Consider the following 21,520-nt stretch of genomic DNA (forward strand, 5'->3'; position numbering starts at 1 on the left):
TCTAGGGTACATCCATGTAGTTGAATATATATGAGCTACAACATGGCAGATCATATGGGCTCATATGGTGTGATCTACAAAATGTATTAAGTTAAAAAAATTTTGTGTATGTCTTGTTTTCGGGTTCCCTTGAATGAGAGTTTCAGACGAGGCCTTGGGTGCAAGTAGTTTTATTTAGGAAGTGATCCTAAGAAAAATAAATGAGGGTGTGAAGAGAGTGAGGCAAAATGCATATAAAGAGTGTTGCTGTAGCCAAGAGAAGCCAAAATAAGTCAGACCTTTGTAAAATACCTAAAATGTCTATCTTCCAGAATTGTCTGTCTTGTTGGTAAGAAGGAAGGCTGGGACATTTATTAGTGAAGCTCATCCTGCTCTGAGTGACTTAACTGCCTCCCACTTCTGGCTGCATTTCCCTGTGGGCTGCACAGACTTCTGTGGCTTTGCAGAAAGTGCCAGTGTTCAAGGTGGGACTCTGTCAGTATGCAAGGAAGGGACTGTCCATAGGAGTTGTAGCAGAAATCAGAGGTGGTGTGAGAAGATGGGATGCTAGGCACCAAAAATACCTGCTGTAATACAAAAGATGTCTACTTGCATGTAAACAAAGTATATTGTGTGTTTGTAGGTATTCATATGCAGATGTAAATATCCATATGCAAATATCAGTATAGAAATATATTGACGTAGACACAGACAATTTTGAGTAATGTGTAAAATCACTGGGAATAGTAGTTACCTTTGGGTAGGGAGATGAGGTGTTTGCAAGTCTGGACATTTGGTGTGGGAGAGGACTAACTTTTCAATGTCTAGCTTTTTGTACTAGTTGCTGTTTTTTCAATGATATCTTTTTTTTTAAAAAAACAATATTTTAATTACCTTTGTTGAGCTATAACATATATAGTAAGGTGCACCTATTTTAAGTGTACAGTTTAATGAGTTTCAGGGAATTTATACATTCATTTAACCACTACCATAAACAAGATATAGAACATTTCTGTTGAGTTCCCAATTGGCCTTTTGCAGTCATTCTTCTCCTCTAACTCTAGGTAACCACTGATCTGCCTTTTATCATATTAAATTAAAACTGTCTTTTCTAGTTTCTATAAATAAAATCATACATTGTAAAGTTTTTTTGTATCTGGCTTGTTTTGCTCAGTGCCATGTTTTTGAGAATGATTCCTTTTTTTTTTTTTATGTCAATAGTTTGTTCTTTGTTGCTGCTGAGTAGTATTCCATGATAGGAATATGAGACAATTTGTTTATTATTCACTTTTTTCTTTCTTTCTTTTTTCAGGGCGGCACATGTGGCATATGGAAGTTCCCAGGCTAGGGGTCAAAGTGGAGCTATAGCTGCCAGCCTACGCCACAGCTGCAACAATGCAGGGTCAGAGCCACTTCTGCAAACTACACCATAGCTCACAGCAACGCTGGATCCTTAACCCACTGAGCGAGGCCAGGGATCAAACCTGCGTCCTCATGGACACTAGTTGGATTTATTACCACTGAGTTCACGGTGGGAACTCCTATCATTCACTTTTTAATGGACTTGTGGATTGTGTCTAGTTTTGAGTTTTATGGATAAAAGTTATTATGAAAAAATCATGCAGCTTGCAACAAGTCTTTGTGCAGACATGTATTTTTTATTGTATGAATACCTAGGGGATTGCAGGGTCATGCAGTAAGTGAATATCTAACTTTGTAAGAAATTGCCAAAATTTTCCAAAGTGCTATGTTATTTTGCATTTCTACCAAGAAGTGTGAAATTTCCAGTTGTTCTACATCCTTGTCAACACTTGATACTATTTTTCTTTTGAATTTTAGTCATTCTAGTGGGTGATAGCAATATCTTGTTTTTAATTTGCATTTCCCCAAAGATGTTGAGCCAATTTTTATTTGCATATTTGTCATTTGTAGTTCTTTTGTGAAATGTCTGTTCAAAATTTTTGCCTATTTTTAAATGAGTTAATATCTCATTCTTAGCTATAAGAGTTCTTCATATATTCCAAATACAAGTCTTTTGTCAGCTATATGTATTGCATATATATTTTTCTCATCAATGACTTGCCCTTTTTAAATATTCATTCATTCATTCATTCATTCATTCTGTCTTTTTAGGGCCGCACCTGTGGCATATGGAGGTTCCCAGGCTAGGGGTTGAATTGGAGCTGTAGCTGCCGGCCTGAGCCACAGCCACAGCAACATGGGACCCGAGCTGTCTGTGACCTACACCACAGCTCATGGCGATGTCGCATCCTTAATCCACTGAGCGAGGCCAGGAATCAAATCCTCGTCCTCATGGATACTTGTCAGATTCGTATCTACTGAGTCATGACAGGGAACTCCCTGCCCTTTTTTTTTTTTTTTTTTTTCCCACTGTACAGCAAGGGGGTCAGGTTATCCTTACATGTATACATTACAATTACATTTTTCCCCCAGCCTTTCTTCTGTTGCAACATGAATATCTAGACAAAGTTCTCAATGCTATTCAGCGGGATCTCCTTGTAAATCTATTCTAAGTTGTGTCTGATAAGCCCAAGCTCCCGATCCCTCCCACTCCCTCCCCCTCCCATCAGGCAGCCACAAGTCTCTTCTCCAAGTCCATGATTTTCTTTTCTAAGGAGATCAGAATGAATAATGCAGAAGAACGAATCTCCCTGCCCTTTTTTTAAATGCTCCCTTTCAAAGAGGAGGAAGCTTTAATTTTGATATATAGTCAGCCCTTTGTATCTACAGGTTCTGCATCTGCAGATTCAATCAACTATGGATGGAAAGTATATATTTTTTAATTCCAGAAAGTTCTAAAAAGCAAAATTTGAATTTGCTGGGCACAGGAGATTATTTACATAGATTTTGCATTGTATTTACAGCTGTTTACATAGGATGTAGACTATGTTAAGTATTACAGGTGATCGAGAGATGATTTAAAGTATATGGGAGGATGTGTGTAGGTTATGTGCAAATACTATAGTATTTTTATGTAAGGGACTTGAGCATTCTCAAATTTTGGTCTCCACGGGGGGTCCTGGAACCAATCCCCCATGATACCAAGGGATGATTGTAGTCGTTTATTAGTTTTTTCCTTTTGGATTACATGCTTTTTGTGTATTGGAATTCTTTGCCTATACTGAAGTCGTAACATTTTTCTGCCATGTTTTCTTTTAGAATATCTCAGTTTAGCATTTACATTTAGGTCAGTGATGAGTTTTTTAAATTGAAGTGTAGTTGTTGTATAATATTATGTAAGTTAGAAGTATACAATATAGTGATTCACAATTTTAATTAATTAATTAATTTTATTTTATTTTATTTTTGTCTTTTTAGGGCCTGTGGCATATGGAGGTTCCCAGGCTAGGGGTTGAATTGGAGCTGTAGCCACTGGCGTACACCACAGCCACAGCAACACCTGATCCCAGCCATGTCTGTTACCTACAGCACAACTCACAGAAACACTGGATCCTTAAATCACTGAGTGAGGCCAGGGATTGAACCTGTGTCCACATGGATGCAAGTCAGATTAATTTCCGCTGAGCCACGATGGGAACTCCCACATTTTTTAAAGGTTATACTCCATTTAGAGTTCTTATAAAATATTGGCTATATTCTCTGTATTGCACACTATATCCTTATAGCTTGTTTTGTATCCAGTAGTTTTTTACCTCTTACCCCTACCTTTATGGTGCCCTTCCCTCTTCCCTCTTCCCACTGGTGACCACTAGTTTGTTCTCTATATCTGTGAGTCTGCTTCTACTTCTTCTTTTCTTTTTTTGTCCACGCTGCAGCATATGGAGTTCCCAGGGCAGAGATGAGATCCGAGCTGCAGTTGCAACATACCCCATGTTGCAGCAACACTGGATCCTTAACCCACTGTGCTGGGTAGAGGAATCGAACCTGCATCCCAGTGCTCCAGAGGTGCTGCCACTCCCATTGCGCCACAGTGGGAACTACATTTTTTTTTTGTCTTATTCACTAGTTTGTTGTATTTTTAGATTCCACATATAGGTGATATCATACAGTATTTGTCTTTTTCTTTCTGACTTACTTCACTTAGTATCATGGTCTTTGGTTGTATCCATGTTGCTGCAAATGGCATTATTTTATTCCTTTTTATGGCTGAGTAGTGGCCACATGGAGTATGTAACACATCTTCATTCATTCATCTGTTGGTGGACATTTAGGTTGATTGCATGTCTTGGCTATTGAGAATAGTGCTGTTATGAACATAGAGGTGCATGTATTTTTTTGAATTATAGTTTTGTCTGAATATATACCAGAGTGGCATTGCTGGATGGTATGATAATCCTATTTTTAGTATTTTTTTTGGGGGGGGGTGATGCACCTGTGGCATGCAGAAGTTCCTGGGGGGCAGGGATCAAACTTGTACCACAGCAGTGACCTGAGTGACAGCAGTGATAATGCCAGATCCTTAACCTGCTAGACCACCAGGGAACTCCTATTTTTAGTTTTGTTTTTGTTTTTGTTTTTTTTTTTTTTTGAGAAACCTCTGTACTGTTTCCACAGTGGCTTCACCAATATACATTTCCACCAGTAACATGAAATATACATTCCCACCAAAATCATACAGTATCATTCCCTTTTCTCTGCACCCTCAACCAACATTTGTTATTTGTGTTCCTTTTAATGACAACCGTTATGGCAGGTATGAGGTGATACTGTGATTTTGATTTGCATTTCCCTGATGGTTAACAATTTGAGCGTCTTTTCATGTTCCTGTTGACCATCTGTATTTCCTCTTTGGAAAGATATCCATTCAGTTCTTCTGCCCATTTTTAAATTGGCTTGTTTTTTTTTTTTTTGCTATTTCTTGGGCCGCTCCCGTGGCATATGGAGGTTCCCAGGCTAGGGGTCTCATCGGAGCTGTAGCCACCGGCCTATGCCAGAGCCACAGCAACGCGGGATCCGAGCCGCGTCTGCAATCTATACCACAGCTCACGGCAACACTGGATCGTTAACCCACTGAGCAAGGGCAGGGACTGAACCTGCAACCTCATGGTTCCTAGTCGGATTTGCTAACCACTGCGCCACGACAGGAACTCCTGGCTTGTTTGTTTTGATGTTAAGTTGTATGAGCTGTTTGTATGTATTAGATATTAATCCCTTATTGATTGTATCATTTATAAATATTTTCTCCCATTTAGTAGGTTGTCTTTTTGTTTTGTTGATGGTTTCCTTTGCTGTGCAAAAGCTTTTAAGTTTAATTAGGCCCCATTTGTTTATCTTTGCTTTCATTTCCCTTACTTTAGGAGATGGATTCAGAAAAATATTGCTGTGATTTATGTCAAAGGATGTTCTGCCTACGTTTTCCTCTAAGAGTTTTATAGTATTCAGTCTTACATTTAGGTTTTTAATCCATTTTGAGTTTATTTTTATATATGGTGTTAGATAGTGTTCTAACTTCATTCTTTAACATGTAGTTGTCCTGTTTTTGCAGTACCACTTATTGAAGAGACTGTCTTTTCCTCATTGTATATTCTTCAATGATCTATTTTAAAACAATTATTTTTCCTTAGGGATGCACCCATGGCATATGGAAGTTCCTGGGCTAGGGGTTGAATTGGAGCTGCACCTGAGGGCTGTGCCACAGCCATGACAACACCTGATCTGAGCCACCTCTGTGACCTATGCCACAGCTTGCAGCCGTGATCCTTAACCCACTGAGTGAGGCCAGGGATTTAACCTGCATTCTCATGGATATTAATTGGGTTCTTAACCCACTAAGCCACAACAGGAACTCCCTAAATTAATTTTTAATCATAGTGTAAGGCAATTTTAAAAACTTATTTAATTTTATTTTAAAGAATTTTTTATTATGGTTGATTTACATTGGTCCATCAATTTCTGCTATACAGCAAATGACGCATTCATGCATATATATACATTCTTTTTCTCATATTATCTTTCATCATGTTCCATCACAAGTGATTGGACATATTTCCCTGTGCTATACAGCAGGACCACATTGTCTCTCCATTCTTAATGTAACAGTTTGTATCTATTAACCCCAAACTCCCAGTCCATCCTTCTCCCTCCCCCTCCCCCTTGGCAACCACAAGTCTGCTGTCCATGTTTGCAAGTCTTTTTCTGTTCTGTAAATGGATTCATCTGTGCCGTATTTTAGTTTCCACATATAAGTGATATCATATGGTATCTCTCTTTTTCTGACTTACTTCACTTAGTTTGAGAATCTTTAGTTCCATCCATGTGCTGCAAATGGCATTATTTTGTCATTTTTTATGGCCGAGTAGTATTCCATTGTGTACATGTACCACATCTTCTTAATCCATTCCTCTCTTGGTGGACATTTAGGTTGTTTCCATGTCTTAGCTTGCGAATAGTGCTGCTGTGAACATAGGGGTGCCTGTATCTTTTTGAGTCAAGTGTTGTCTGGATATATACCCAGGAGTGGGATTGCTGGATCATGTGGTAGTTCAGTATTCAGCTTTCTGGGGAACCTCCATACTGTTTTCTATAGTGGATGTACCAATTTACATTTCCACCAACAATGTAGGAGGGTTCCCTCTTCTCCACACCCTCTCCAGCATTTATTATTTGTAGTCTTATTAATGATAACCATTCTGACCAGTGTGAGGTGGTACCTCATTATAGTTTTGATTTACGTTTCTCTAATAATTAGTGATGTTGAGCATTTTTTATATGTGCCTGTTGGCCATCCATATGTCTTCTTTGGAGAAATATCTATTTAGCTCTTCTGCTCATTTTTCAAATTTTTTTTTTTATTGCTGTTGCGTTGTATGTGTTGTTTGTATATTTTGGAGATTAAACCATTGTCGGTTGCATCATTTGCAGCTATTTTCTCCCATTCCGTAGGTTATCTTTTTTTTTCTTATGGTTTCTTTTACTGTGCAAAACTTGTAAGTTTGATTAGGTCTCACTTGTTTATTTTTGGTTTTATTTCTAATGCTTTGGAGACTGACCTAAGAAAACATTTCTAGGGTTGATGTCATAGAATGTTTTGCCTATGTTCTTTTCTAGGAGTTTTATGGTGCCTTGTCTTATCTTTAAGCTACTTTTAGTTTATTTTCATGCAGAGCATGAAGGTGTGTTCTACTTTCATTGATTTACATGCAGCTAGCCAGTGTTCCCAGCAGCACTTGCTGAAAAGACTGTCCTTTTTCCATTATACATATATATATATATATATATATATATATATATATATATACACTTTTTTTTTTTTTAATGGCCACAGCTGTGGCATTTGGAAGTTCCCATGCTAGGGGCCAAATCAGAGCTGCAGCTGCAGGCCCATGCCACAGCCACAGCATGTCTACACCACAGCTCACAGCAACACTAGATCCTTAACCCATTGAGTGAGGCCAGGGATCAAACCCTGCATTCTCATGGATCCTAATAGGGTTCATTACCACTGAGCCATGTCCGGAACTTCCCATTTTATAGTCTTGTCTCCTTTGTCAAAGATTAATTGATCATAAGTGTTTCTGGGCTCTCTGTTCTGGTTCCATTGGCCTGTATGTCTGTTTTTGTACCATTACCACACTGTCTTGAATTACTGTAGCTTTGTAATATTGTCTGAAGTCTGGGAGAATTATGCCTCCTGCTTGTTTTTCTTTCCTTGGGATTTCTTTAGGTCTTTTATGTTTCCATATACATTTTTAGATTATTTGTTCTAGTTCTTTGAAAAATGTCATGGGTGATTTGATAGGGATCACATTAAATCTGTAGATTGCTTTGGGTAGGTAGTAGGGCCATTTTAACAATATTTGTTCTTCCAATCCAGGAGCATGGGATATTGTTCCATTTCTTTGGATCATCTTTAATTTCCTTGATTAGTGTTTTATATTTCTCAGCATGTAACTCTTTTACCTCCTTGGTCAGGTTTATTCCTAGGTATTTAATTTTTGGGAGTATGATTTTAAATGGTATTTTTTTAATTCCTTTTCTAATATTTAATTGTTAGTATACAGAAATGCAACCTATTTCTGAATGTTAATTTTATATCCTGATACTTTACTGAATTCATTATTCAGTTCAAATAGTTTTTGTGTGGAGTCCTTAGGGTTTTCTATATATAGTATCATGTCATCTGCATATAGTGAGAAATTTTACTTCTCTTCCAATTTGGATACATTTTATTTCTTTTGTTGGTCTGATTGCTGTGGCTAGGACTTCCAATTATTACATTGAATAAAAGTGGTAAGAATGGGCATCCTTGTCTTGTTCCAGATTTTAGTGGGAAGGCTTTCAGCTTTTCTCTGTTGAGTATTATATTGGCTGTGACAGTGTTCAAAGTTTATTTTCTTCTTGAGATATTCAATTGTCCTAGCAACATTTGTTGAAAATTCTTTCCCATTGGATTACTTTGGCATTTTTGTCAAAAATTAATTGACCATATATGAGTGGGTCTATTTCTGGACTCTTTATTCTGTTCCACTGATCTATATGTCTAACCTATGTTAATAGCACACTGTCTCTATTATTGTAGCTTTATGATAAATCTTAAAATAGTGTAGTTCTCACACTATTTTTGTATGTAGTGTAGGAGGTAGTCTAAGTCCTCCAACTTTGTTCTTCTTTTACAGAGTTGTTTTGGCTATTTTAAATCCTTAACATTTACATACAAATTTTATTATCAGTTCATCAAATTTCTATTAAAAAAAACCTGATGGCATTGTAATTAATCCCAGTATTTTGGGAAATATTAATATCTTAATAATATTATGTCTTATGATCCATAAACATGGGATATATCTGCATTTATCTAGATCTTCTTTAATTGTTTCAGTAATTATTTTGTGTATTTCAGTGTGAAGGTTTAGCATATATTTTGTTAAATTTATCCACAAATGTTTTATATCTTTTAATGCTGTCATGAATGTTATTTGTGGTTGCTAACCTCTAGGTTGGCCCCCCGGTGGTCCTTCTCTCCTGGTATTCATGCCCCCACCCCCACGGCACACACATACATTGTACCATGCCTGTGTGACCAATAGGATATGGCAAAGTGATGGAATGCCACTTCTGAGAGCAGGTAGTGAAAGGCGTCATGGCTTCTTCCTTGCTCTCGCTTGGATTACTTGCTCTGGAAAATATGGGAACTGCTCTGTTGGAGGGTTCAACGTGGTGAAGGACAGATACCATCATAAACGACAAACTGAGGCCTCCACAGCAAGTCGTGAACCAGTGATCTTGGAAGGAGATTTCTCCAGACCCAGTCAAGCCTTCAGATGGCAGCAGCCCTGGCCCGCATCTTGACTGCAACCTCCTGAGAGACTGAGCTGGACCACCTGGGGAATCTTCTCCCAGATTCCAGACTCTTAGAAACTGTGAGATAATAAATGTTTGCCGTTTCAAGCTGCTAACTTGGTAATTCTCTATGTAACAATTGAGAACTAATGCAGTATTTTAAAACAGTTAATAGTATCTATTTTATTTCATTTCTAATTCTTTGCTTCTAGCATTTAGAAATTCTGTTTTTTATACAGACTTTGTATCCTGTGTCCTTGCTAAAAATCAGCTGTTTTGCAGATAACTTAGGATTTTCTACATCAGCAATCTTATCATACGTGACCAAGACAGTTTTGCTTCTGTTCAAACCTGAATGTTTTTTATTTATTCTACTGCCTTATTAATCTGATAGGACTTTTAGTATAATGTTGAGTAAAATGGTGAGAGCAGATATTCATGCCTTGTGCTTGATCTTAAGGGGAAAGCCATTCAGTCACTTACCATAAGTATGATGTTAGCTGTAGGTTTTTCAGAGATTTCTTTTACTAGGCTGAGGAAGCTTTCTTCTGTTCTTAATTTGTTGGGTTTAAAGATTTTTTTTCTCATTTTTTTGTTATCAACACTAGATTTATAGTTTTATTATAGTAACAAATAGTTGTTACAGTGAGATTACATATGTACACAGAATTACATTTAAATTCATATAGAACAATATTTACACTTAAAGTTATACTTGTAATTAGAGGATGAAGTACAGCTTAGGCTTTACAACAAAGAAAAGAAAAATACATGAGATAAAAATAGAGTTAACAGCAAAAATAGAACTGTCTGTTCTGGATACAATATGTGGAAACTTTTTGTTAGAATCCTAAATCTTTTTTTTTTTTTTTTTTTTGCCATGCCATTCAGCAGCTTAATGTAGGATCTCAGTTCCCAGACCAAGGACTGAACCGGGGCCACAGCAGTGAAAGCACTGTGTCCTAACTAGACCACCAGGGAACTCCCCAATATCTTCTTAATCTGATTGTCTAAACCTTTAAAATATGGGCAGCTCAGTGTTATTTTGCCAGCAATTTGTTTGGCAGGGTTATAAACTAATGTTTTGGAAAGTAAACCTAAGCCATTTTCTTCCTTCCTTCCTTCCTTCCTTTTTTCTCCCTTCCCTTCTCTTCCTTTTTAGGGCTGCACCTGTTGCCTATGGAAGTTTCTGGGCCAGGGGTCGAATCAGAGCTACAGCTGCCAGCCTATACCACAGCAACATGGGATCTGAGCTGTATCTGCAACCTACACCATGGCTTGTGGTAATGCCAGATCCTTAACCCTCTGAGTGAGACCAGGGATGGAACTTGCATCCTCAGGGATACTAGTCAGGTTCGTTACTGCTGAGCCACAGCGGGAACTTCCGCCATTTTCAACCAAGTTTTTGACATGGGATGCTAAGTCTCCTGTTTGCCACTTGGGAAATGTATTCTTGAGTGCTGTAAAGATGCCACTTCTAGCCACACTTCATTATTGGGAGTTCCCAAAGCCCTGAATATTTTGAAGAGTTGATCGACTTCTGAATCTCCATGGAACAGTGGCTTCCTGGTTGTTAATACTGCAGATATGGTGTTTCTACTCCAGATATTAACTGGAGCCGGGTGGTGAGATGACCGCAGCAATACTTCTGGAGATCTATACCAGAGTGTTACTACCACATGTATGTGTACTCTAATAGGTATTCCAGAGGCTGTGGCAAATCCAAAATCAACCACTGTAATTATTCTTTTGTGACCCATAGATTTTGAGGTTTTAAGTCTCTGTGAAGAGCTCTTCTACAGTGACAGAACACAATCCCTTGGAAGGGTTTTGTACAGATAACTCTTAATAAGTGAGGAATCCATGAACAGACCAGGAGGGATAGAATCCAAGTATTTTTGAGATCCAAGGAATTCAAAGATGAAGTACAATCTGGATTCATACATAACCACATCTTGAGGAGTGACTATGTTTGAATGACAAATTCTTCTAAAAGATAAATTTCTCAAATTGCATTACTAAGAACGCTTCTTCTTTACTTTCTAGTCTGATTTTCTTCATGGCTACTCTTGGACCTGTAATTCTGCATCTACCCTTATACATAAAGACCATAGATAACTTCTCCACCTTCCTCTATTTTGGTACAGTTACCTACAATTACTGAGTAGGAATGTTATTAGATCCCAGATTATTATTCTGTGATGGTGGAGGACAGGGTTGGAGGTGTTTGAGGGGTTGTGGAGGCAGTGGTGCAGCTATCATATCTGGATCACTTTTCCCTCAACTTCCAAGAGCGATGAAAGCTTTTATTATGAACCATTTCCTAATAATCTTTCTGAATCCATTGAGATAGTTATATGTTTTTCTTTTCTTTTGGTTTTGTTAATATGATGAATTACGTTGATAGGTATTTGTATGTTAAGCCAGCCTTGTATTCCTGAGATAAAGCCCACTTGGTCATCATGTTTGAATCATTTTTGAAAATGTTTGATAGATACTTTTCTATTATTTGAGGTATATCTGCATTTTGACTGAGAGAGGCCAAGAGACTGCTCACCATTGGCTGGTGTTAGAATCACAGTGGTTCCTTGATGCTTGAAACCCAGATAAGTGGGTTTTTGTAACCTTCTGGGGTCCTTGGGGGAAGTGTCCAAATGGAGGTATGTGGGAATCTTGGTAGACTGGTGATAATCTCCTGTCCCTTTGAATCAACCTACTTGTCCAATCAAAATATTTGTTCAACTTTAAGAAAAGCCGAAAACTGGAATAGTGAGTAGAAAAATGGAGAAGGAGGACTGCTGGTAGAAACCTCACAATAGGGAGAATATTGAGATACTGCCAATGCTAAAATGACAATTATTCACTATTGAAAGCATGACCCTTATGGGTCTTCATCACATCTTTAGGATCATTTTACAGTTTTCTTATAGCACTCATTCTACTTTCCTGAGAAGTGTTTTGATACTGCATTTTTTTTCCTTCCATCTCCTTAAGTTTTCAGTGACACACCAGCACCCAGTGATGTTTTCATACTTTTCCTTATGTACTGGTGCTCCATACAGCTCCCCAGCAGACCTACTTTTTCATCTGACTCTGGCCTATTTCCTCTTAGTGCTTTGAGCTCAGTAGGGGTTTGACCAGTATTTGTTGTTTGTCTCCCTTCTTGGAGACTCCCTAGAGGTGGATATGAGATATTATGATAATTTATTTTCACTTAAGACCGGGAGAAACTTCCCCTCTTGTACTGCCTTGGAGGTGGGGTCAGTGTCCACATGTTATGAGTAGGGAGACTGAGATGTGGGATTCTGAAAAGGACACTTTCAGTGGATGAAATGATAGAAAAGAGTCTGGGTTGTTCAATCAAGTCCCAAACAGCTGCCAACTTCTCAAAGTTAACACGCTGAGAAGGGTTAGAACCTCTCAGCTTTCTCCTGCATCCAGTAGGCTGTGGATCTTAGAGTCTGTGAAAATAGCTGGTGAGCAGAGTAGAGCAATGCAGTCTCTCTTTCTTTATTATCCTCTGTGTCATTTTTCATTCTCCTTGATCCCCCTCTAATCTAGACTGGGACAATCAGATGACAAAAGAGTTCTACTTTGAAACAAGTGCACTCAGGTATTTATAGTAAGGAAATGGACTGAATGAGCCAGCTGCTAAAAATAGAAGGTCTGACTTGATCCATTCAGGAAGATTGTGGCCCAATGCATTTAGGGATAAAATAAATCAATTCAGATCTAATATTTAGAAAACTTATCTCAGATTGGAATGGATGGCCTCTTGTGAAAAATGGTATAGATATTTCCAAATTGGCAGCAACTGTAGGGATGGGCTTTTCAGGGAAAAGGCTGGACATCAGCATGGACTTCAGAAAATCTTATCAAGTCTGTTTTTTCCTTCTTTTTTTATGGCGACACGCACAGCATTTATTGGACACTTACTAAGTATCATGCACCATTCTAGGTCCTTGTCATGGTATTCTCTCCCTGGCATGTGTTTTCCTTGTTGCTGATACACAAGCTGAGGCTCAGCTAGGATTTTCCAAAGTTATGTTAGTTGACAATAGCAGATTGAGATTTGAGCTCATGTCTAGCATGGGGATAGATATGGAATCTTGCAGTATTTTTGCAGTCCTCTTGGCATTTTATTCTGGGCTGTGCACTTCTGGGCCCTCAGTTGGTGTTTATCAGTGTTTATTTATGACGAAGTCTTTCTTGATGACATCTCTCAATATCTCTTTCTCTTTGCGTTCAGTAGCCTACTTGTCCTGTTCAGCTTCACATCTACTTTATGTTATCATATATCATCCTTTGTATCAGTTAGGCACGTCTTAAGTTGCATGGAAAAAAACCTCAACCACTGTGGTGGTTTAAAAAAATGGTTTCAAGTTCTTTGAGATGCCTCCCATTGAGAGCTTGTGTCTGTGTCTCCTCTCCTTGAATCTGATGACTGATTCTACCAACTGAGTACTGAGAAATGACACTGTGTTTCCTGTACAAGGCTGCGTCATAAAAAGACATTCACCTTCCACCTAGGTCTCCTGGGATGCTTGCTCCCAGAACCCAGCGATTGTGCTATGAAAAGCCTAAGCCATATGAAGAGGGCACATGTGTAGGCACTTGGTCAACTGTCCCATCTGAATCCAGGCTTTGGTCATTCCAGCCTGGGTACCAGACACGTGAGTGGAGGAGTTTTCTTGGAAGTGGATTCTCCAGGTCCAGTTTTTCTAGTTCCTGGGTGTTTGAGTCACTCATCTGTTTGAGTCTTCTCAATGGAGGCCCTAGACATCATGGAGTAGAGATAAACCATTCCAGGTCGTGGATTCCTGACCCACAGAATCTGTGAGCTTAATAAAATGACTTATTTTAATGTCACTGAGTTTTAGAGTAGCTTGTGACTCCCAGTCACATCCAGCTAGCCCTGGTTTATAGCAATTGAAATGTCTAAACGTATTTAATATGGGGAGAGATCTGAAGGTAGGCCCTTGTTGGCATTAGTTCACAGCTAACCTATGCTATCAGGAACCCAGGATCTTTCCATATGTCCATATTGCCATTCTTAGTATGCTGCCTTTTGTTCTCATGCTTTTTGCCTCATAGTTTTGACATAAATGTTGTGGCTCCAGGCATCACATCAGCATTCAATTTAGGAAGACGAAAAGACAGGCAGAGCTAGCCTCATCTGTACAGTTTTACTAGGAAAGCAAAAGCTTTCCCAGAAGCCCTCAGGTCTTTACTTAAATCTCACTAGTTATAATTTCATCAAATGGTCACTCCTAATGGGAAGGGAGGCTGAAAAAATGAGTATTTACCTCTCATATTGCTGTCCTAAATAAACACAGTCTGGATTTGCTTAGCAAGGACACCAGAGAGTATGAGCACCTCGCGGGCAAGACCAGTGTGTGCCACACACCTCAATTGCTTTACATCATTTTTTTCCATGGTTGGATCCACTCAGTGGTGAGTCATTGAAAAGAGAGTCAGTGATGTTTACTTCTCTGGAATGCTTCTTAGCATCCAATAGAACACCGAGAGTGTCACTTCTGTTTAATATGTTCACCTATTGAAGAATGAGGAGAACGAGGAGGAGATTTTCCAGAGCAGACATTGTCACATTTTTTTCCTTGCACATCCCTTGAAAAGAGTTTGAGAGACAATGTACTGCCATGCATATATTTAACTTGGTATCTGCCATTTTTCATTATAACTTTACATATAAAATTTCAAAGGCTGTAAATTTTGGCAGATAGTTAATACTGACAGTGGGGTGGACTGGGAGTTCAGAGTGAATAGATGCAAACTCTTCCATTTAGAATGGATAGACAATGAGGCCCTGCTGTATAAGCACAGAGAACTCTGTCCAATCACTTGTGCTGGAACATGGTAAAGATAATATGAGAAAAAGAATGTATACATATGTATGACCGGGCCACTTTGCTGTACAGCAGAAATTGACGGAATAGTGTTAAGTCAAATAGTAAAAAATTGAAAAAAATAAACCTTTACACTGCTCTTTTTAATGTTCCCAATCTTAATTCCATAATGATTTGATACTACTACTTTCTGTTTAAAAATACACAAATAAGCTTTTCTGTAGTAGCCAGAAAATTTTACATTGTTTCTTTTTCTCCTTGAACTTATATTTTCATTCCACTTTCCCCACAGAATTTAATCCTAATGTAATATATTTTTATATTATATACATTTATATATTGAAAGTTTTTTATTTTTGTATCATACTTCAGTATATATTTATATATCGAAAGTTTTTTAAATTTATTTTTGTATCATACTTCTCTGCAACAAAAACATACCTATAAATTGAAAGAGCATTAAAACATGTCTTCTGGATTGAATTATCATTAAAATTATTATACTGTGTAACTGAGAAGAGCAGCATAAGTATGTTATACATTTTGATGTGGAATTATTAAACACAGAAGTGAAATTCATTGGAGATGCATCTGCTGTGAGATAGATGGGATTTTAAAAACTCGTATCATGTATTTGTGGACAAATATTACTTATTGCTTGATTGAAACAGTTTGGCATCAATTGCAAGCCTATTTTTTTGTTTATTAAGACATAAGCACTGACAGATGCTAACTAGACTTATTGTGGTCATCATTTTGCAATATGTACAAATACTCAATCGTTACCTTATACACCTGAAACTAGTGTAATTTTTTTTTTAAATATAATTCATATATATATATACATATTTTAAAATCAAACACAATTAAGTAGAATATGGTTTAAGTACATGAATACTTGGCTTTAGAAGAATAACAGAGGTGGTACACAGTACCCAAAACTTACACACAGCCTTTCTGCTTCTTCTGTTGATGAAACAGTGAGCCTCCGTACAATCAAATATTGCAGTGGGATAAATTCTCTATTCATTCAAGACTTTCTCAAGGACAGGGGTGATTGATAATTATATATTTATAGGTATATTTTTTGCAAAGTCTGAGCAGAAGCGGTAACAACGAAGGGAACGGCCTTTCCCCGGCAGTCCATGAGGGGAGGCCTGGCTGGCATACCCGCCAGGGGAGTGTGCTGGCCGACGGGGCGGCCCTGCTGACGTGGGTGGAGGTGCAGCGGGGCCTCCCTGCCCCAGAGGCCGGAGGGGAAAGACCACAAACCGCATGCCCCCCAGCGCACAGCAAGGGGGAGCAGTCGGAGCCGAGGGCGGGGGGGGGGGGGGGCTGCCTTCCAAAACGTGTACAACCTGGGCATAAACACTGTGTTCAAGGAACCACAGGGGAAACTGGAGTGCTGGCCGCTGTCACCTCCTGGCCATGCGTGCTCTGGAGGACAGTGAAGGAGCTGGAGCACAGCACCCCAGAGGGGCACGTCCTGACGCGCAGAGGACAGGAGCTTCGCCCTGTTGGCAGCGGGGCAGGAAACTAGTGTAATGTTATATCTCAATTTAAAAAAGGTGAAAGTGCTAAAAATATTCACATAAGTAAGTGGAAATGTAAGGAATATTGTTAATATTTGAGTTATTTGAACTACTTACAAGTCACATATTAAAAATCACATAGGAATCTATCATCAAAAATTATTTTTAATGATCTATCAGCTGACAGCACAATTAGATTCTCCTTCGATTATGTGGAAAACACCTGACTAGGAAAAGGACTTATAACTAGTCATTTGAGTTGTTCACTTGTAAATGGATTTGTTACCCACTCATCAGAGACATTTACAACCTCAGTATTTCTATTTACTTCCCTGTTTGGAGTCCTGGAAATTTGCACTCCAGGATACATCAGAGAAAGATTGGGGATGAGTGAGCATCATGCCTTGCTTTTGGCAAGTGGGAGGAAGGCTACTGTGAAAGAGAGGATAGAGAAGGAAGGGAAGGAGAACTTGCTGGATGTCCCAACTGCAGGCAGATTGATTTTAGGGGTGTCAGCAGGAAAACTGAGAATTTGGAAATTGATCCTCATCAATCTCTCCGTGCCTCCAAACCACATCCACTTGTATCCTCAAGAGCATGTCTTCCAACTTGAAGACTGCTTGTTCCAAAGCTGTCACAGTTCATAGAGATGTTCTCACTCTTGGAGGGGGTGGGTTTGCTTGAGTTCCCTTCTGGCATCCTGGCTCTCACTTCATGAGCTGCTCTGTGCAATGCCTTGTAGGGACCATCTTACTGAGTCCTGAGAACAGTCTTAAAAGGGAGGAATTGTTTTCTTTATTTTGAAGATGAGGATGCAGGGGTTAAAGGAGGGAGCAGCCATCAAGGACCAAAACTAGGGTTAAAACCGAGGGCAATGAGTTTTGGAGCCTGAGCTGTTTTTTTTTTTTTTTTTTCTTTTCTTTTTTGGCCCCCCTGTGGTATATGGAGTTCCCTGGGCCAGGGATCAGATCCAGGCTGTGGTTGTAGCCTATACTGCAGCTCTGTCAGAGCCTGAGCATTTAAGCTGCTGTATTAACTTGTACCTGGCTCTGGGCACAGTGAACAGAGCTCTTCACATGAGCTGTTACCTAAACTGTTGTTACATTTATCTTTGTTTCCTTATTGGAAATTTTCTCTAAAGCAGTGGTTTTCAATCCCAGAGGGCTGAGCCCCACCTCCAGAATTTCTGATTCAGTAGGTCTGGGTGAGGCCCAGAATCTGCATTTCTAACAAGGTCCCAGGTTTGGAAGCCCACTTCTCTCCAGCATGTCCAGCCTTGTGAGAGAGATTCCTGTTTCTACTATATTTAGGGACTGGTGCTTTTTCCTTTAAGTTTCTTTTAGGGCTATTTTACTTGCCTAAAAGTGAGTATCTATAAAATGCATGTTGCGTATATATTTCAACACCTGAAACAACTTTGGAAAAACCTGTCCTTCGAGAATTTTTGCTGGAGACTTTTGATGATATTGCACGTGGGCATGCCTGCATCAGGGGAAAATTTTGTTTAGATGTTTTTATTTATTTGTATATACTTGGCACATGAGGGTCCTCTGTGTCTCTGCCAAGTGTTCGCTGTGTCTGGATGGAATGGCTTTTCCTTCATTCTTCACCCATTGGCTCAACCTGAGCACTCACTCGTCTCAAGATAATGTCTGTTCTCTGAAACCTGCCTGTTAAGTACCTCTCCCCTGAACTCCTCTAGCCCGGCCCAGCTTTCTACAGGCATGACCTTCTTACACATTATCTCTTCCATTGGTTGATAAATTTGATACTAGAAAGTGCTCAGTAAAACAGTAATAGTTAGCAAGCACTGAATGAGTACTTCCTATGTACTAGGCATTTGCTAAACACCTTCCGTTTACTGCTTCATTAAATCCTGACAACAGTTTTAGGAGGTAGTGTTGTTATCATCCCTGTTTCATAGTTGAGGAACTGAGGCACAGAAAGGTAACTTAGCCAAGGGCAGGCACATAGCTATTTAAGGATATTTCCTTATTGAAATCTCTGTGGCCTAGATTGACCCTCAGGCTTACATCTCCAAATACTGCTCTGTCAGCCCATGAAGCTCATCAACATGAATGTACATAATGTGTACTGAGAGAACACCAATCCATTCATTTGTGTGGCAAGAAATGCCAAGGGGAATGGGTACTCTGGGCAGTGCATTCTGTCTCTTATGGCAGACTTCTCAGAATGCCAAAGTATAAGGCTCCTTTTGACTAGCTAGCATGACAGTTCAGACCAGGGGAGTTAGTGACACAGATCTAATCTGTAGTGGCCTTGGATTAATACAATTCTTTGCTGCAACAAAGATACTGTTGGGAGCAATAGGGCAAGTCCTTGGGTACTCTTGCTTTGTGGATAAGAGCAGAGATTCTGCATCTAGACTGCATGATTCAAATTCCAGCTCTGTCACTTACTAGCTGTGTGACATTGGGCAAGTTACTCATCTGGACAAGATGTTAATAATAATGGAACCTATCTCACAGCCTCGTCAAATACGTAACAAGAATTGCGCTGTTGTGACTATTTGTGTTCTCAGTGCCCAGTGGAGGCCTGGCACATAGTAGTTGCTCAATGCATAATTTTGAGTAAATGAATAAATGAATGAGTGATTAGATTGACTAAAACTTTGTTAGAGTCTACTAAAAAAGTTTTTATCATTTTGAATAACAGTAGATACATTTTAAGTTGTGACTAAAGAGATACATTTTAGGGAGTTCCCTTTGTGGCTCAGGGGTTAACCATCCTGACTAGGATCCATGAGGATATGGGTGAACCCTGGCTTCGCTCAGTGGTTAAGGATCTGGCGTTGCCATGAGCCTGGTGTAGGTCGCAGACATGGCTCGGATCTGGTGTTACTGTGGCTGTGGCATAGGCCGGCAGCTGTAGCTCCGATTTGACACCTAGACTGGGCACTTCCATATGCTGCGGGTGTGGCCCTAAAAAAGCAAAAAAAAAAAAAAAATATATATATATATAAAATAAAGAGATGCATTTTATTTTATTTTATTTTTTTGTCTTTTCTGGGGCCACACCTGGGGCATATGGAGGTTCCCAGGCTGGGGGTCTAATCGGAGCTGTAGCCGCTGACCCATGCCAGAGCCACAGCAATGCAGGATCCGAGCCATGTCTGTGACCTACACCACAGCTCATGGCAAGCCAGATCCTTAACTCACTGAGCAAAGCCAAGGATTGAACCTTCAACCTCATGGTTCCTAGTTGGATTTGTTAACCACTGAGCCATGATGGGAACCCCAAGAGATACATTTTAAATTGAGACAAGTACTCATACATACATGAACACACACAGTTGATGAAAACAATGAACAATTCTTAACATTATTACATATGATGCATTCTTATATTTTCTACTATACACTATTTCATTTTAAAAAAACTGTAGGTAATCCACTTGTTGATTTTACCACCTATTGGGGAGTTGGAATAATTTGATAAACAGCCTCTTTAAGAAATTCTCCTTTAGCAGTTCCTGTTGTGGCTCAGGGGGTTATGAATCCAGCTAGCATCTATGATGATGTGGGTTCGACCCCTGGCCTCATTTGCTCAATGGGTTAAGGGTCCAGCCTTGCCATGAGCTGTGGTGTAGATTGCAGATGCAGCTTGGATCCAGAGTTGCTGTTTCTGTGTGGTGTAGGCTGGTAGCTGCAGCTCTGACTTGATTCCCAGCCTGGGGCCTTCCATATGCCCTAGGTGCAGCCCTAAAAAAAAAAAAAGACACATTCCATGGATAGATATGTTAATATTGCCAGTCTGGATTTGCATATCTTTGCTCAGACTTTAGAAGACAGACTCATTCCTTTCATTCCTTTCATTTTCAAGTCCTTGGGCCCTGTATACACATCAGTGGAGCTCATCTCTTCCATTCTGGGGCTGGATCCACCCCATGGCCTGGGCTGGCCTTGAGGTCTGTGGTCTTTCCAAGGCTCATGAATGGGGCTCTCCCATGAGGCCTCAGATTTCCCAGGGTTGGGTGGACCAGTGCTGTGGCCTAAAAGTAACTACATCAAGGGCCTTGAGCCTCTTTGGCAGAGTTCAGACTTGGCTGAGGAGATGCTGTCTTTTCTTTGAGGTTCCTCGGCTCCACTTTAACACCTTTTCCTGAGGTTGACCAGCACTAGCTGTGGGGATGGCCCTTGTCTTTCCCAGCTTCTTGGCCCGCCAGATAGAGGTCACTGCTACTTCACCTCCCGAACAGGGATGTTGGCTCCTAGGCCCCCTGCCATACTGGGCAAGACTTCCACTGGTATATAGCCCAGATTCCTCAGTTTTTGATGGTTGGTAAGAGTGAATAGGAAAATGTAGACAACTATATATGATGGGGTGGGGTAGGCAGCAGTGTGCTGGAAGGGGAGGCTGGGTGGAGCGTGTCCTGATGTGGGTTTAGAACTGTATAGACTCTGGATTTTGAAAATGCACTGCCCTGAGCTCCATTTGCTGCCCTAAATGGTGTTCCCCTATTTCTCTGGTCACTGTCAGTTTTCTTGGGTGAATGACAAAGACAGAATTTTTGGGAAACTTTCCTAGCCATCAGCTTGGTTCTTTTCAAGGCTTGAATGCAAATGCCACATCTGATACTAGTTTAAGTCAAAGGAGAGGAAAGAAAAAGGCTGCATGGTCAGGGAACTCAATGTGTCAGTAATAATACTAACAACTCCTGCTACTATTTACTGAGCATTTCTGAGTGTTGACCCAGTGGATTCTGCCTCCTGACGCAGACTGGTAGCTGCGGCTCGTCTCTATTACTGATGGTCCAGGTGACCTCTATTCATCTTTGTTGTTTTAAATTCTCTTCCATTGTTTCTTCAAAATGCTAACGCTAGCCTTCCTAAACCCTGGCCATTTAGGGCTCTTGCTTTT

The 21,520-nt window shown here is 39.7% G+C and overlaps 1 pseudogene; it reads right to left on the bottom strand.

Moving 5' to 3' along the window:
• Positions 1–10,206: 10,206 nt before the first annotated feature.
• The window catches only part of LOC125136758 (cyclin-dependent kinase 1-like), a 42,986-nt pseudogene continuing 31,672 nt past the window's right edge, over positions 10,207–21,520 (bottom strand).

The sequence above is a fragment of the Phacochoerus africanus genome, chromosome 9, assembly GCF_016906955.1.
Source record: "Phacochoerus africanus isolate WHEZ1 chromosome 9, ROS_Pafr_v1, whole genome shotgun sequence".
Classification (NCBI taxonomy): Eukaryota; Metazoa; Chordata; class Mammalia; order Artiodactyla; family Suidae; genus Phacochoerus; species Phacochoerus africanus.